Source organism: Podarcis gaigeae, assembly GCF_964106915.1.
Source record: "Podarcis gaigeae genome assembly, chromosome: 6".
Taxonomy (NCBI): Eukaryota; Metazoa; Chordata; class Lepidosauria; order Squamata; family Lacertidae; genus Podarcis; species Podarcis gaigeae.
In genome coordinates this window covers 40,591,677-40,607,526 of record NC_139682.1, presented here as the reverse complement: position 1 = coordinate 40,607,526, position 15,850 = coordinate 40,591,677, and the positions used below count along the sequence as shown (strand labels likewise).

Below are 15,850 nucleotides of genomic sequence, written 5' to 3'. Positions count from 1 at the left end.
CCCCAGAGGGCACCCCCTGGCATTTCCTCCCTAGGGGTGAGAGGAGACCAGCAGCACCTCCTATTCTCCGAGAGCCCACTGTAGAAGTGGCATGGGGGGTGCCAAGGAGGTGGCAGATCTGGCCTCCAAAGAGCACACTGCATCCATCACTGTGGTGGGCAATGCATTCCTTGGAGGCTGAATCTACTGCCCCCGTGGATCTTGCCACCCGATGTAGTTGCCTCACCTTGCCTCATGAAAGGGCTGCCCTTGCCTAATTCTCATCACAATCCAGTAATGCAGGCTTAATGGAGAGCATGAGGTTCTCAAGGTCAGCCTAGGACCTCCTAATGGTTGTCTTCTCAATGCCTCCACACTTGTTAATAATACATAACTTACTGAAAAGAAGCTTTCCAAAACCCTATCCACCGTCCCCCGTCCCCTTCAGCCCCAGCCTCCATGCACACTTGCTAGAAAGTTAGAGGATACAATTCCAAGTCACCCAGGTCATAGATAAAAAGAAGTCAGCTTCAGTGTCTGATCGTGAGATCAGGCTAACCAGAAATTGGAGGGCACATGATCTGAAGGATTTCAGGCTCTGGCCCACCCCACAGCCCCAGCTCTAGACAGAGACTTTCTCAGCTTAACATCACTCCATGGTGTCAAGAATCTGAAAAATGCAATAGGCTTCAGGAAGGTCAGGCTGGAGACAGCGGCATCGCAAACCCTTGTGACCATGCGTGGTCACGCTGTCAAAGGCAATTATTGACATTTTCTCCTCTGCTGCCAGCCAGCGGCATGCAAGCCTTTGAGCCAGATGTACAGTGGGGAACGCCTATTGATGCAAGCAACACTTTGCTCTGAAGAGGTTTCAAGCAGAAAATGCTGGAAATTAATCTAGAGAAGGGATTCCTCCGGCTGTGGATTTCTCTTCCCAAGCCACACCTCTACAACCCCACACATGTAAGGAACATAGGAAGTTGCCTCGTACCAAGTCAGATCACTGGTCCAGCTACCTCAGTATTGTCTATGCTGGCAGGTCATGGTTCTCCTTGGTTTCAGCCCTACCCGAAGATTCTGGGGATAGAACATGGGGCCTTCTGCATGCAAAGCAGGTGTGGTAAGAACACTGGGGGTCAGACCTCATCCAAACAGTTGGCAGTAAGCCCTATTCTGTATGACTTTTTTGGTAATCCTGTGAGCCTGCCTTGGTGAAGAAAAGGAAAAAATTGTCTTTCAGAGCCTTGTTACTAGGATGAAAATATTACAGGAAATTAGTCCATTTAATGCCTGTTTGGCTTAAGTTACCTTCTGAGCCAGTCGGGGTTTTATTATTTCATGCAAGCAAGGAAGGAAAAGGGGAGGGTAATGATAAGAGGAAGGAGAAACGTTTCAGTAGCAACTAGAAAAAGGAACTGAAATGTGAACTTATCTAAAGCAGAAATCTAAAACCCCACATCCTACGGAGTTTATGTTCCTTGGAATTATAAAATGCCAACCCAGCATTTGCATATTCAGGTCACCCATTCAGGAAGTTCAGTTTACTTACGGTCACTTCATGCAAGGTTGCATTCCTACGTGAATATTACTGATAAGCAAGAAAAAAATATGTATATACACAATCATATTTGATGGACAGGTGCAGTTCAGCATAAGGTATCACAGGAAGTGACACCACCCCAGAGTCTCTTCTCAGGCTCACAGAATAAGGGGGACCTGCAAGGATTTTGGGACAGTAGTGCACATTATTATTTACAGCAGACAGGGTATCAAGGCAAGAAGCAGTTCTGGGAAACATTTACTTTAGCAAAGACTAAAATCTTATAGATAAAGTGCAGTACAGAGGTGGTCTGCAAACTGTGGTCTGCAAACAACAGGGATCTACAGCCTTCATTCAGGTGTCTACAGCGTGTCTGTGGATTTGTGGTTGCAGATGGGAGACTGCACATCCATCGCATTAAATACAGGAAACCCCCTTACGTTCTGGGTCTTTATGTGTGTATGTCAGCAGAGCATTCCGCCTCGTTCCACCCTCTTTCAGTGCCAAAGACAGCATGTGCATACACAGTTGCACATGCAAACGCAGGCAAATTGAGAGTTGCCTGTATTCATTTTGATTTTGAATTGTTTTTAGATTGCTTCTTTTGTCTATTATGTTGAATTTTATTGTATTAGTCTGAATTCTATGGAATAAAAATACAATTAAAAATCATATAGCATCTAATGCAGCTGCTACAATAGGCAGAAAACTCAGTAAGACTCTGCACAATTTTTAAGTGGTTCATGCGGGGGGGGGGGGAGTTTGGAAAGCACAGCTGCCGTGGATCCCAAAAGCACCTACCAAAAAGTGCAGCCTTTACTCTAGCACTCAAGCATTTTCAGTAGGCAATCCCACACAAGTAAAGAAGAGAAATACTAGTGTCTAACGCAGGCATAAGCAAACTGTTTGGACTACAATTCCCATCATCCCTGACCACTGGTCCTGTTAGCTAGGGGTGGTGGGAATTGCAGTCCCAAACATTTGGAGGGCTGAAGTTTGCCTATGCCTGGTCTAGCATTTCACAGCTAGGAGAAGCAAGACCCAGAAACCAGAAGACTTTTTCTCAGGTTCCCCAAAGGCACGTAGCAAAAGGAATAATCCCAAAGCCACAGTGTGTCATAGAGTCATGACACAGTAAGCAAGCTTTCAAATTCTCCAGATCTCTTTTAATCATGCTCTATGAATGTTGGTGGGGGTGGGGGTGGGGCAGCTGGAGAGAGAAAAAGTTGGGCATGTTGTCGTCCCAAAGTCTGCAGTTTGTAACAGTCTTAAAATGGAGTGCAGGAGGAGTTATGCAGTCATAATTGGATTAGCTTTACTAGGGGAAAGAGAGATTTGCAAGATGTACCCAAGGCTACTAAGACAAAGAAGCAAAAATGCTGTTTCCCCATTTTTGAAGATATAAAATTTAGCAGTTACTTTGGATATGTCTCTAATCCTCGTCAAAACACAAGAATGACTTCAGCTTTCTGACATCCAGACAAGATAAAAATGAAAGTATTTATATTAGCAAAACTGAAGATTACTTTTGAGAGTGTGCACTAGGTACAGAGTCAACAGAAGCCAAACTAAGAAAAATTACCTTGTATTTGGAGGACATGTAACCCCCTCAAAATTTAAGTCTCTGGCACTGAAAGTTCATTTCTCTCCACTTTGAAGACCCCTCTCCTGGACAGAGAAATGCAATATTCTTTAAAGCACATAAAAGTTGTAGGTAGTCATGTGGTCTTTACCATCCTGTGGCTCCTGTATCTGTTTCTCCTCTTAGTACCAACACTGCCGTTTATAACTTGAATATAAGGAATGCAATCCTTGGGTGTCTGAAGTGCATCTCTCTAAAAGTTTCTTCTCTAAGGAAGAACAGTTTGGTACCGTTTGTGTGTACAATATAGAATCAGATATCTAAAGAGATAAAATATAGAGCAGTTCCCATGGGATGGTCCAACATAACTTTTCCCCTGCCAAGTCCAAAGAAACCACTGGCTAGATAGGGGAGGTCTAGGTTGGAGCAGACTTGTTTGAGAGCCATTCCAAAAACCTGCTTTTCAGGGTTCAGGATTGCATTCCAGGACACAACAGCAGCTCTGAGCCTGCTGAGGAGGAGCACCCACAGAGAGCATCTTCTTTGGAAAAAGCCATAGCCAACCCTCCGGTCAATTGAGTACTAGCATTAACAGGGCAAAGCGGAGTTCAGTTGCAAGCTTGGGATAGGGAGACTGTTTTTTTATGCCAACAGAAAAGTCATATCTGACATGACACGCCGTTATAGCAAAGACAGGAGGAAGACACAGTCTTCAAAGTCTCCGCTGTAAGACGCTTTGAAGAGACTATGACAGAGGGCTCCACATTTTATTACTTTTTTCTGACTGAACTTAAGAGCATGACCTTTTGCTCCTAGTTGAAGAATACACTTTGGATCCCAGACACAGACAGACACACAATACTAATGGGCCTTTTTGTGATCACGTGGTAACTAATGCATTTTCCCCCATGGCAATTTTCTGGTCTGCAATTCCAGCTATTTATATCCCTGCCAGAGAAGTTTAATGCCATTGTGTGTGTGTGTGTGTGTGTGTGTGTGTGTGTGTGTGTGTGTGTCTTCTTTGACCATAGCCAGCAGGTTCCCTCTTCACAATCTCCAAAGAAAGAATAGATTAGAAACAAAGATCATTTGCAAACAGGAGGAACTGGGTACTTTTCACGGATCTCATGCCCTCCAGATGTTTTGAACTGAATTCCCCATCAGCCTCAGCAACCACCCTGTTGGTTGAGGCTGATGGGAGTTGTAGTCTGTCTGACACATCTGGAGGGCAGCAGGCTGGCAAGATCATACAGAAATGGTATGAAAAGAGGCAAGGCTCGTCTCTACAGCAGGATCGAAAGTTACATAATTTGTAATGGGCTGCCTTACTTTGCTCCCATGAATGAACTTAATACAATTTCTACAATCCAGCATTACAGTATTTTCAGAGCCAGTTTGTGAATCTCCTAAAACCACATCGGGCTTATTGTTAATAGGAATTATTAACCAGCGCCCATAAATCAATTACAACTACTTACTGATGGGACTAAATAATAATATTTGGGGTTTTATGAAAGTTTCATGGCAAAGGTTTCAGCTCTCCCTGAAGCCACCCACAAAGCTAAAAACTGCTCAGTGTTGACTTTATCATTCCAATCATCTGCCAAATGTTTTGGGTATGATTTTGGCCTTTTTTGGTCCCAGTTATCCACTTCTGCAAATGGCACATCAGTTTAGCCTCACAGAGAAGCTGAGATGATAACTGGTTTCATGGCTGCCAGATGATCAGATCCTGCTTTGAGGACGGTATAAAGGATCTTTTTTAAAAAAAGTAAAAGGAGTTGGGTTCAGCATTAGATTATTGGCTCATGTCCGTCTGTAGGCTGATCATGTCTGCTACACTCGTAACACAAACAGTCCTGTGTTGATACACAGCATGGCTAAACAGAACAAACAAGGCCAGTTATAAATGTTCTCACTTACTGGTGCGTCACATGGGCAGGGTGGCAATTGTGAGTAGTCTTGCAGACAGCCTCCGGAAATTGCAAGGACACACTTTCTCTCCCAATAGCCCTTTATGTTTCATTTGTTGAGATGTTTGCCCACCTCTAGCTGTGTTTACCGTATCAAAGTTCATGGGAAACACAGGTGAAGCGGAAGGGTAGCTGGGTAACAGATTATCCCCAATCACAAATGAGTCCTGACATCTTCGCGGTTAAGTTTCAAGCATGCATATGGAAAGCTGAACTTCATCATTTATAAAGCACATAATGTTTTGACACTGAAGTTCACTTTGTATAGTATGCATGCATGCAAAAAGGTACAGAGCAGGGATGAGGAACCTGTGACCCGCGAGATGTTATTTTATGTCAGCTCCCAGAAGAATGACCAATGGTCAAGAATTACTGGAGGTGTATTCTAGCAAGATCTGGAGGGCCACAGGTTCCCCGTCCCTGATAGAGGTGGTCAGTCTGACTTACTGCTGCAAAACCTTGGGATACCCTTTCCCAGGACATCCACCAATGTCCACAACTGCTCTCAAACCAGCCAGGGTTAAAGATGAGGTACCCCCACAGAGATGCACCGAATTTAATCTGAATAGGTATTTTATGTCATGTTTCCCCTGCGTTCCATATGAAAATGGAAATAATTGTGCAAGACACAGATCACAACCAAAGGTCACTGCATACTTGCATAACTGTCACTTGATGAATGCATTGTCAGGCAGTGTCTTCCATGTGTGAATGAGAAATAACGCCTACTAAGTTTAGTAGGGCTTACTCTGGAGAACATGTGCACAGGATTGCAGCTTTGTCCACAAGCATTCATTGACTGGTATAAGGCAAGCAAGGATGGTTCTGCTACAAATATGTAGTAGAACAGAGTTGGCCAACTTGTTTGTACAGCACTATCAATGCACCCAGTAACTGAGCACACTTGACTGCAGCTGAGGAAAGGTGAAACAGTGGGGTTAAAGTATTATGTGCTTTATAAATAAGAAAAGTTCAGCTTTCTAAAATTGCTTTTCAGGGTAACCCTGAAGTTCCCTCCATCAGCTTAGCTGGGTAAAACTGCCATTTGGCTTCTCTACTCTTCCCTGAACTGTCTTCTGCGGCAACCACTTCACCTGACTAATATGAAACTTCATTATGTAACACAATGGAAGACCAGAATGACAATTGGCTTGTTTTCCTCTTCCTGCTCTTTGTATCTTCATCAAGTAAAAGCTAATAAGAAAGAAAGAGAAAGGGGAGGCAGAGACAGACAGACAAATACCTGCCCCAAGGAGTTTATGATCTGAATGCTTCAAGAGGGAGAGGAAACATGAGATGGGAAACAGTGGGATGAAGGGGCGAAGCACAGCTAACAGCAGATGATGAATATGGGCGAATGCAGTTACATGCACTTGGGGGTAAGCCAAAGACATCATAGAAAAGTTAGGTTTTGGATAAAATGGAAGGTGTCAATATGAAGGTACTCTAGGAAGGATGCAACCAGCGGAAGATAAGCGATTCAGATGGGAAAATTCATCCACTGAAAATGGGAGTCCACTGCAGCATCATTCCTTCCATTTCAAGGATTTTAAGTTCTTCCAGCATGCCCCTTGGTGTCCTGGATCTACTGCTGATGAGTGGAGAAACCTGGGGATCCTCCAGGTGTCACTGGATTCCCAACTCCTTTCAGCCTAATACAGTGTGACCAATGGTTAGGGCTGATGGGAGTTGTAATCCAACAACATCCAGAGGGCCACTCTGCTTTAGAGGGAGGTGAGGGCCAACGCCAGGATCCAAAGAATTGAGAAAGTAGTTCTTTGTGCCCAATGGATTTCAGATTTCTGTTTCTCAAACAGCAGCACACGTCAAATGTTCACATTTCGTGTGTGTGTATATAAACACACAGTCATGTATCCTCAACACCTTATTAAGTTAACTTTTGTAACAGGTTATAGTTGCTTTGAGAGCCAGTCCTGATTAAAAAGTGGGAAGGAAAGGAAGATTCTTGGTTTGTGTGTAACAGTAAGTCACAAGCTATGGATTCCTGTGAATGATCAGTGAGCTGGTTCATGTTGTTCAGTTGGGTCCACCCCTCTCCTCCCTGTCCCACCCCAGGAGGAAAACAACAACCCCCACCACTCACTCAGCATTATGTGTGAAGCAGCACTTGTGCTTTGTTTCAGTACAAACAAACCAAAAGTGGAAGTCAAGGTTTGTACTTGGTTTACTGCTCCAGGAGAAGGAGCAAGGAAGAGGTTCTCATGAACTGGAACACTCAAGCTTTGGTCTCTGCTGGTTCTCAAAATGTGACACAGAGGAATAATTAAGGCATAATGAAGCAGCAGCTTCTGATCCTTAGATGGCAGCCATGACAACATCGCAGCAGGGAAAGTTGTTTTGGCCTTAAAACCATCTTGGCCTTTGAAGTTCAAATTAACTGAAAACTTCAGGATTTATTTGGATAGGAAGTTAAAATCCAGCATGCATGTTCACTGATATACATTAACTTGTTAGCAGTATCAGTACAGAAACTCTCATCATAGCACAATAGGGAGGAGATGAGCTACTACCTCCTATGAACTCTACATAGCTCAACAAATTTCTATATTTTAACTTTTAAGTGAACTTTTGGAACGTGAACATTCCATTTTTAGAAACTGCCACACATAACTCCAGATTCTGCTGCAGGACTCACTACAATCCAGTGGGGATGTCATGGGCTTGGCAGCTTTCTAAGCTGCCAGATCACACCATAAATCACCAGAGCGCTGCATGCAAAAACAGGCCTGGGGTTCATTGAAGTTTGCATGATTAACCCCACGGCTTGTTCAAGTCAACCCAGAGCAGGTGATTCTGACTATAAACAGCTGGAGCAGAGATTGTTTCCAGAGCAAGGAAGGTCAATGCCATATCTCACCGAAGGAGCTGCTTCTCCTCTATGCTCAATCTCCTTGTGGGAAATACTTTTACGACCAGAATGCAGCCACAACACAAGCATTAAGAGATGGTTTTTTTATGGAGTGCCTGCGGACCTGGCACCTGCTTGCTGAAGAACATATTCCAGTCCTCGCGCTCTGCCTCCCCAAACAAAACAAAAAAATGCTATTTGAGCTGCCTTCCTTCTCTTCCGTTCCTTATTTTCCCAGGGCCTGCCTTTTCTCATATTCAGACTGGCAAAATGTTAAAATAAATATTTTCAGACTTAAAGCAGGAACAGATTCCTATTTGAGTAGGAGAAGAGACACCAACGGTGCCACAAGTTCAAAGGACCTCCTAGGAACTAGCAGAAAGGATGAGGAGGAATAAAGAACACACAGCAATTTCTTGGGCAGTTCCACAGAGCCAAGAATTTGGTTCCTTACCAAGTTGTCCAATTCTTCACAGCCTTGCAGCTTAGAGATTTTCCCCCAGCCTCAAATTAAGCCTCATGTAATGAAAATACATGCCAATGAGATGGGGTTCCTACAGACCATCTCAAAGCCACATTGTGTACATGTTTTCCTTCAAAGCAATATGAGTATACTTGGATCTCATCTACTGCAGTTTCAATAAAGGCAGCTGCAAAGCAATAATTTCATTGCCTTTTGACCCCAATGCTTACAATTTTCCTCCTACACTCGTGTACATGCCCACCATATACTCAGGTACTGTACACACACTCTATATAGTCATGTACACATGCTTACCAATTGAGAACAGTGCTTTATTGCATCTAATGAAATGAATCCATTCCACAAAAAGCCTTATACCCTAATAAATTGGTTAAGGCTTGCATAGGGATGGACACATCTGTCAAATTCAGTTCTCTTAGATTCTCATCTTTCTGAACTAAAATTCAGTTCTCCATGACACTTTGCAGCAATATGAGAATTTAAAAAAAAATCCTCATGAAAATTCAGCAGCATTTTGGTGTGAATTTCTCCTAATAAGCACATTTTATGTGCAGTTTTCACTAATATACACATTTTTGCAAGCTGTTTTCCCTAATATAATGCATTGCTGTGTGCTATTTTTGCCAAAATACTAATGTTTATGCACACTTTTTCATTTTAATTTGAAAAACCAAATAAATAAAGTTTAGGGGGAAAATATGCACACTTTCCCTGAATGCATACATTTTTGTAAGCATTGTTTAGTTGGCAAACTGCATAGCAAAATTTGGATGAGTATGAAATTTGACAGATATCTCTCTTTTGGTTTGCATATTGTTTTGAAAAAAGCGAATGTGATAAATTCAGCTTCAAATGAGACATGAATTCAATCCCCTTCCCCATCCCTAGTCTTGAAGGTGCCATAAGAATCATCATAGTTTTTGCAACCACAGACTTAATGTGAATTCCCCTTTGGAAACTGTACAAGTGTTTTTTCAACCCTGCTTCAGGAGAACTCAGGTTGAGTTCAGCTACGAGGAAAGCCTTACTGATCCAAATGGGTCAACTGATTACATCCCCAGACAAGATTCCATCAAGAGTAATGTAGTGCATGAAACCTACTACATTCAGCCCCAGCAGAGCTACATGGCAGTGAAACAAGATACCATCAAGGAAAGAAACTGAGCCTTCCAGCCATTTGACAATCTCTTCATCTTTCAAATTAGAAGTTTACGTAAGGAAGCCTGAATTTTGTTACTTGCATTATAGCAGTGGTCAAAAGTTAAGCAACCTACGAGATTATATCGTTTACCCGTGCACTGAAAAACCAAGAAAAAATTAGCTTCACTTTGCTTGTATATAAGAAATGTTTGCAATAGTAAGAGAAACCACTGGCACTTAAGAATATTAACATACAATACTCTGGAAAAGAGGTCCGCACTGTGCTATTTATGGAATTTATGCCCATCATCACAATATTTAAAACAGCAAACGTAAATAAAATGGAGCTTCTAGCCAAAATCTGAGGTGCATTATAGGTACCTCATGTGTGAAAAATACCTTAAAATACTGCTGATAAGCAGGCTTTGTGTAAATGTCTACAATGAGGGGCTGCAGCATTCAAAATTAAACACTCAAATGCAGCAGCCAGAAAAGTCAATTGAGCAACAGCTGTAGGAAAGTGCATACCTGATTCTGGGAAGATGATTTGAAATTTTGCTGATTTAGAAATTTGGCAGAGAACAGGCTGGATAAGCAAGAAGAAAATGAGGAATTCTTGCATGAATCACTGGTACAGGAGAAGTGGAGTCAATGAGGCAGAAAGGGAGGAAGGGGCAAGAATGAGGTCCTAATCTCTAGCTGCTGGAAAACAGCACTCACACCTCTTGTTTCTGCCCACAAGCACGGCAGCAGCAACTTGTCCTTTAAGTGGAAGCTTCCAGGCTCTCATGAAGGTGCTGTCTTAACATGGTAGACAGCTGCATCCTGCTACTTATTGCATCACAGAGGCTATTCAGATTTCTGGCCCTCGCCTGTCATTTATTTATTTTATTTAAAGCATCTACAGCCCACTTGTCCAGCTCATGAGCCTTTCGACTACCATGAGACACAAGGATCAACAGCAGCAACTTGAAAACAACAACTAATAACAACAGCACAGCAAATAAAACAATTTGAAGGAGGAGAAAAACCCAAAGGACAGAAGACAAATCTGGCAGTGAGGCCACAGGCTTGCAGAAAATTTAAATGGTATCTAGGTGGTGTCTGAATGCAGTCAGTGAAGGAGCCAAGCGGACTTCCTTAGGCAGGAAGTTCCATGGTGTTGGAAGAAGCCCCTTGTTTGCATCACCAACAGCCCAGCTTCTTATGGCAGGCAATATGGAGAAGGCTCTGCTCCCTATCACCTGACTAGATGGACAAGTTTAGGTGAACCTGTGAGAATCCTGGTTATGAGCCAGAGGATAAAGGCCTTAAACTGGTCTGGAATAAGACTGAAGCCAGCAATAGATAGAGACAGTAATGGAGTCACATGCTCCACAAGAACTAGCTCTAGCAAAACATCCAACTGCTGCCCTCTGCACCATCTGAAGTTTGCTTACACTCTTCAAAGGCAACTCCATGTAAAGTGTGTCACAGGAAGACAAACCAGATGCAACTAGGGTGGTGGCAACTATGTATTCTACAGAATGCCCTTCAAGGCCACTTTATCCAACTATGTTTGCTTTATTAAAAGTATTTACATATCTAGGGGACCAGGCAGCTTGAGCTTCTATCAAAACATGAGAAATGTTTCAGATTTTAAAACAAATACTGGTGTGCTGTGTCTTAAGGACAATCTCTCCTTAAACATCATGCTAGAATATGCCTTGATCATAGAACAGACATTATCAGTGATCAAAGGTTCGCCACCTTTATAGACAGATGTACAACTGCATTTTGCTCTAAACTGACTGCTTTGTGAGTATGTCCTAAAGCTGCTAACCATTAGGTTAGACTTGTAACAAAATACAGCAGTCAGAAATAAGCTGGGCTGCGTTAAACACATGGTAAGAAAGAAGAACCTTATCAAACCACTGTACTGATCCAATTGTTCAAACATCTCCATATTCTGTCCTGCTGTCTGTCACATTTTCTGAAGATTTGTAGAATGACAAAGGATATATAAGCATCAAAAAGCATGATATACTGTAAACCGCCCAGTGATCCCCAGATGAACAGAGGTATATACATTTAATAACTATTTAAATTTATTTTATTTTATTAATTAATAAGCACCTAGAACACATCACTATAACCTCAATCCAATGTCTCTTAGCTGACCACTAGGCACAGAATATACCAATGTTGACATGTGGAATACTAATGCTGAGGCTCAGGGGAGTTATAGTTTAGTAATACCTGCCCTTAACTATTCATGCAGCTTTCTTGAAAACACTCTTTCTCAGCCTGTTTCAGAGTGCTCTACCAACAATCCCTTAAAGCTATTGCTTAGCAGTACAATCTCCTTTTGATCATGTTCCCCCCACCCCAAAACACACACACAATATATTATGCACTAGCTTCTGAAAGGAGAACGGCACCACACCTTATAACAGAATTTAAACAAAGCAAAACTGCTGGTCCCTATATAAAGTTTTCCTACAGAAAAGGGAGGGGTATGTGGAGAGGAGTATCACATGTGGAAAAAAAGCACAGCAATTCCATGCGCACCACACAAAGGGGTGCTGATGTGGCAGCATGCCTGAGCTTCCTTTGCATTCATCATCAATGAATTTGTCCCTCAGAGTGTGTTAGGAATCAGGAACCACAGCCCTTACTCAGGCTACTGAGGTTTCCATGAGTTTCTGTACTTCACACAGAAGAGAAGAGGAAGAACTGCAAAGAAAAGTTTTACGAGGGAGTCAAATAGAACATCAGCACACTGGTTCTGAGCTGAACGTGTAAGCTTACTCATTACTCAAATATTTGCACTTTCCATCATCATTGCACTAAACTACTGCTCTGCGCTTGCGTTAGCAGGTGTGCCGTATCTCAGATAATCCTAACTAAAACACTGGGGTTATATCCCATCCTGTCATAAAGGCTTAGTGCTACTTAGAATCCATTACTCAGGCTCCCCAAAGCTAGAAAAAGAAGGAAATTAAGGCAATAGCTTTTATTGGATTAGCTTCGGCTGATACTGAAGAGTGCAAACTTGATTTACACTACGGCATTCTACAGGCAAAGGTGAAAAAAGCAGCACAGAAATTGCAAAAGCTTGTGATACTACATAAAAAGTGAACAGATGAATTATTCCTTATTCTCTATAGTCAATAGCTGTTCTGTTTCAAAAAGACAGAGAACAGTTGCTTACTCATTGCCTATGGGAACACAAGTTATGTCAAGATAAGAGTTTGATTAACTATTAGGAAAAGGATCTTAACAGCGGGACAAGTTGCATAATCTGAGCTACATGTTGTCTGTCTGTGGCACAAACATGATGAAATCCTCCCAGGAGTTTTGTGTTTGACAGAGAAACATGGGCAATCAACTAGAGAAATAGTCAACGGCCAATTCCCATTGTGTGGCAATCTTTTGCCTGGCAGGATGTGCTCAGACCTTGACTTTGTAAATAAAAAAGTGAGGTGGGGTTCCTCCTCAGCCAACATGTGTTCCTCGTGACTCAGGGGTCCATTCCTGTCCTTGCACCCCCACCCTGGAGATGGTTGCCTTGCACAAGGCATGTTCAGATTCCATTCACAGTTCCAAAGCTGCTTTCAAACAGTTTCCAAAAGCGCAGTGGGGAAACACAGCCCAAAATAGTACGTGATGTTACTTCAGTTATACACAGCACTGGTGCCAGCACCTGGCATCTTTGGCCCGCTGCTGGGGGCCCAGCACCCGAGAATCATAAAGTTGGAGGGGACCCCCTGCAATGCAGGAATCTGTGGCAAGGCCCACTGCTGACACCTACCTTCCTCCCACTTGGCGGGGGGATATCAGTTCAGTGCTTCAAGCAGCACACTAGATGGTAGGCTCTAGCTGCCAGGGGTGCTGACTTGAATAAAATATGGGGGGGGGGCAGGTAAGCCCCACCCTGATCGATTGATCAGAAGACACAGAGAGCGCACACCATTTGGATGGTAGCAGTGGCGTAGCGTGGGGGGTGCAGGGGGGGCCGGGCGCACCGGGCGCAACATCTGGGGGTTAGGGTTAGGGGGCGCAAATCCACAGGTTAGGGGGTGCAAATTACTTGCCTTGCCCCGGGTGCTGACAACCCACGCTACGCCACTGGATGGTAGTGCCCATTAACTTGGGGGGCACCCCCTCAGATATTTTATTAGAAGGGGGAAAGACCTCAGCCCCTAAGACTTGGCTCCAACGCTAGCTGCCATTTAAATTTCCCATAGTTCTTCTGACATAAAGTCGCTCTGGAAAATTTAAACCACCAGCTGCCCAGCACTGCTTGGTGTCCATCAATTGTTGGGGGGCCAAGGGCCCCCCGAATCCTACCATTGTGTTGCTACCCATTCTGCACCCAGAAACCCTAACAGCATCACCAGTGTTGCACAGTAGGGAGCAAGGGATATGCTGCCAAAGAATGAAGGGTCTGTACTCTCTCCCTTGACACATGCCAAGCTCCTTAAAAGCGTGGTGTTTGGACTATACGGGACAGCCGGCAACTGGATTGTATCAACTCATGGCTCTCTCAAGCGACGAGCGGCCCTATATCTCCCGGGATAACTCATTCCACAAGCCGGACTTCTTGTTTAGAGAAGTCGATCCGACGGCAGCGCACGTGCTCCAGAAAGGCTGGGAGACTTGGGAGGATGAAGTTCGCTTGCTGATCCGCTTATCCGGGGCAGGCGGGGGTCCCTTGGCCAGCCAGCAGACCGGCTCTTATTAAGCAGTCAAAGAGCAAGGCAGGCACCGGCAACATCCCCATCGCCCCCGCCCCGCTGGACCGAGGCGCCCTGATTCAGCCCCACCTGCTCCAGGTTAAAGGCAACCAGGAAATCGGAGCAGCCGAGCAGGGAATCTTTGACGCGTCCGTCACTAGGGAAGGCTGCTGCGAGTTCAACCAAAATAAACACCCGGCGGTTCAGTGCGTGACTCACGCCTCCTCCCCCACCGCCCCCATCTCAACTTTTCCGGAGACGAAGATTTCCCAAAAGAGAGATCCGGCATGATCGCGCCCAAGAACCTGGCGGGCTTCTTGCAGAGCAGGCGCTGCGTGCCTTGGGCCGCCTTGGGCTCCCGGGCCGAGCCGCCTGCTCCTCTCCCGGCGCGCCCTCCAAGCAGCCGCCCGCCCACAGCGGAGGACACGCGGAGCGCCTGCCTGCAGCCGCCCCGTCCCGCCAAACTCCGGAGAAGCGCCGGCCGGGAGGGGCCGCCGGGCTCCCCTTCTGCACTCGCCCCCCCCCCTTGCAAGGAGCATCCCCGGGGATTTCCACCTTCCCCCCCCCCCGGCTCCAATTCATGGGCAAAGACAACTCTCTACTTCTGGAGGAGATGCTTTGCAGTCTTTAAAAGTGGCGGGGAGTGCCCACGGACTTGCAGGAGGGGGCTCGGCCCAGACAGGCGCACGTGCTCCTCGCGTACCTGGCATAGAAGCAGCAGCGCCGCCGCCAGCATGTCTCCTTCCCCGGCGAAGCCGCCTCTCCGCTTCGGCCCCCTCCGCGCCGGGATTTGTGCAGAGGCGCTCAATACCCGCCAGTGTCTCGCTCTGCCGCCTTTTAAATTGGCCAGCCCCAGGGCGCATGCGCCGAGGCCGCCAGGGTGGAGTGAGGTTGGCTTTGGTCGGGTTCGGCAGAAGGGCTTCTCCCGACCCCGAGGCATCGTCGAGGGGGCGGGGCGGGGGCTTCTCCTCCGGTCCTACCGGCTCTGCGCTTCCAGGCGGCGATTGGAAGAGACTCGGCGACCGAAGAGCGCAGACGGCGATGTTTTCTGGAGGGAAGGAAGGGAAGGGTAGACCGAGATTATACACACACACATCTGTCGAGGGAAACGTAGGAAGTTTCCACTCGTTTCAATGAAGTCTATTTTGCAGTAAACAGCCCCGTCCCGAGCACACGCTGCGAGGCAAGCGTTATGATGGTCAACTAAGTTACTGTATACTCCGAGTAGACCCACTGAAAGCAGAGTTAGCCACACCCATTCATTTCGATGGGTCTAGGTAGGATGAGTGTGCGATACAATCCCTAGCTTCACTTAACATGATATTTAAGGATATTATGTTGGGCTTAATGTTTTGCTGTTAGCGTGGTGGTTGCCAGCATTTTATTATTACTTTTGGGGGTAATTCTGGAAGCTGCGTTGAGAGGGTTTGACCCAGAACGATGACCTTCAAATATTAGTTGTTAAAGGGGACTACAACAACAGCCACCCAGTTCTACTCTGTGAGAAAAGTGTGAAAGATTTCCTTGATGGAAAGGCAGAGGGGAAAAGCTCAGGTTGATTTCAG

General features: G+C 45.0%; 1 protein-coding gene across 1 annotated transcript in view; it reads right to left on the bottom strand.

Annotated features, from left to right (window-relative positions):
- SLC45A3 (solute carrier family 45 member 3) overlaps positions 1-15,269 on the bottom strand; it is a 40,236-nt gene extending 24,967 nt beyond the window's left edge. The window contains exon 1 of the mRNA XM_083745546.1: positions 14,989-15,269. The gene's annotated coding sequence lies outside the window, so the exon portion shown is untranslated. The remainder of the gene's footprint in view (positions 1-14,988) is intronic.
- Between the last annotated feature and the right edge of the window lie 581 nt (positions 15,270-15,850).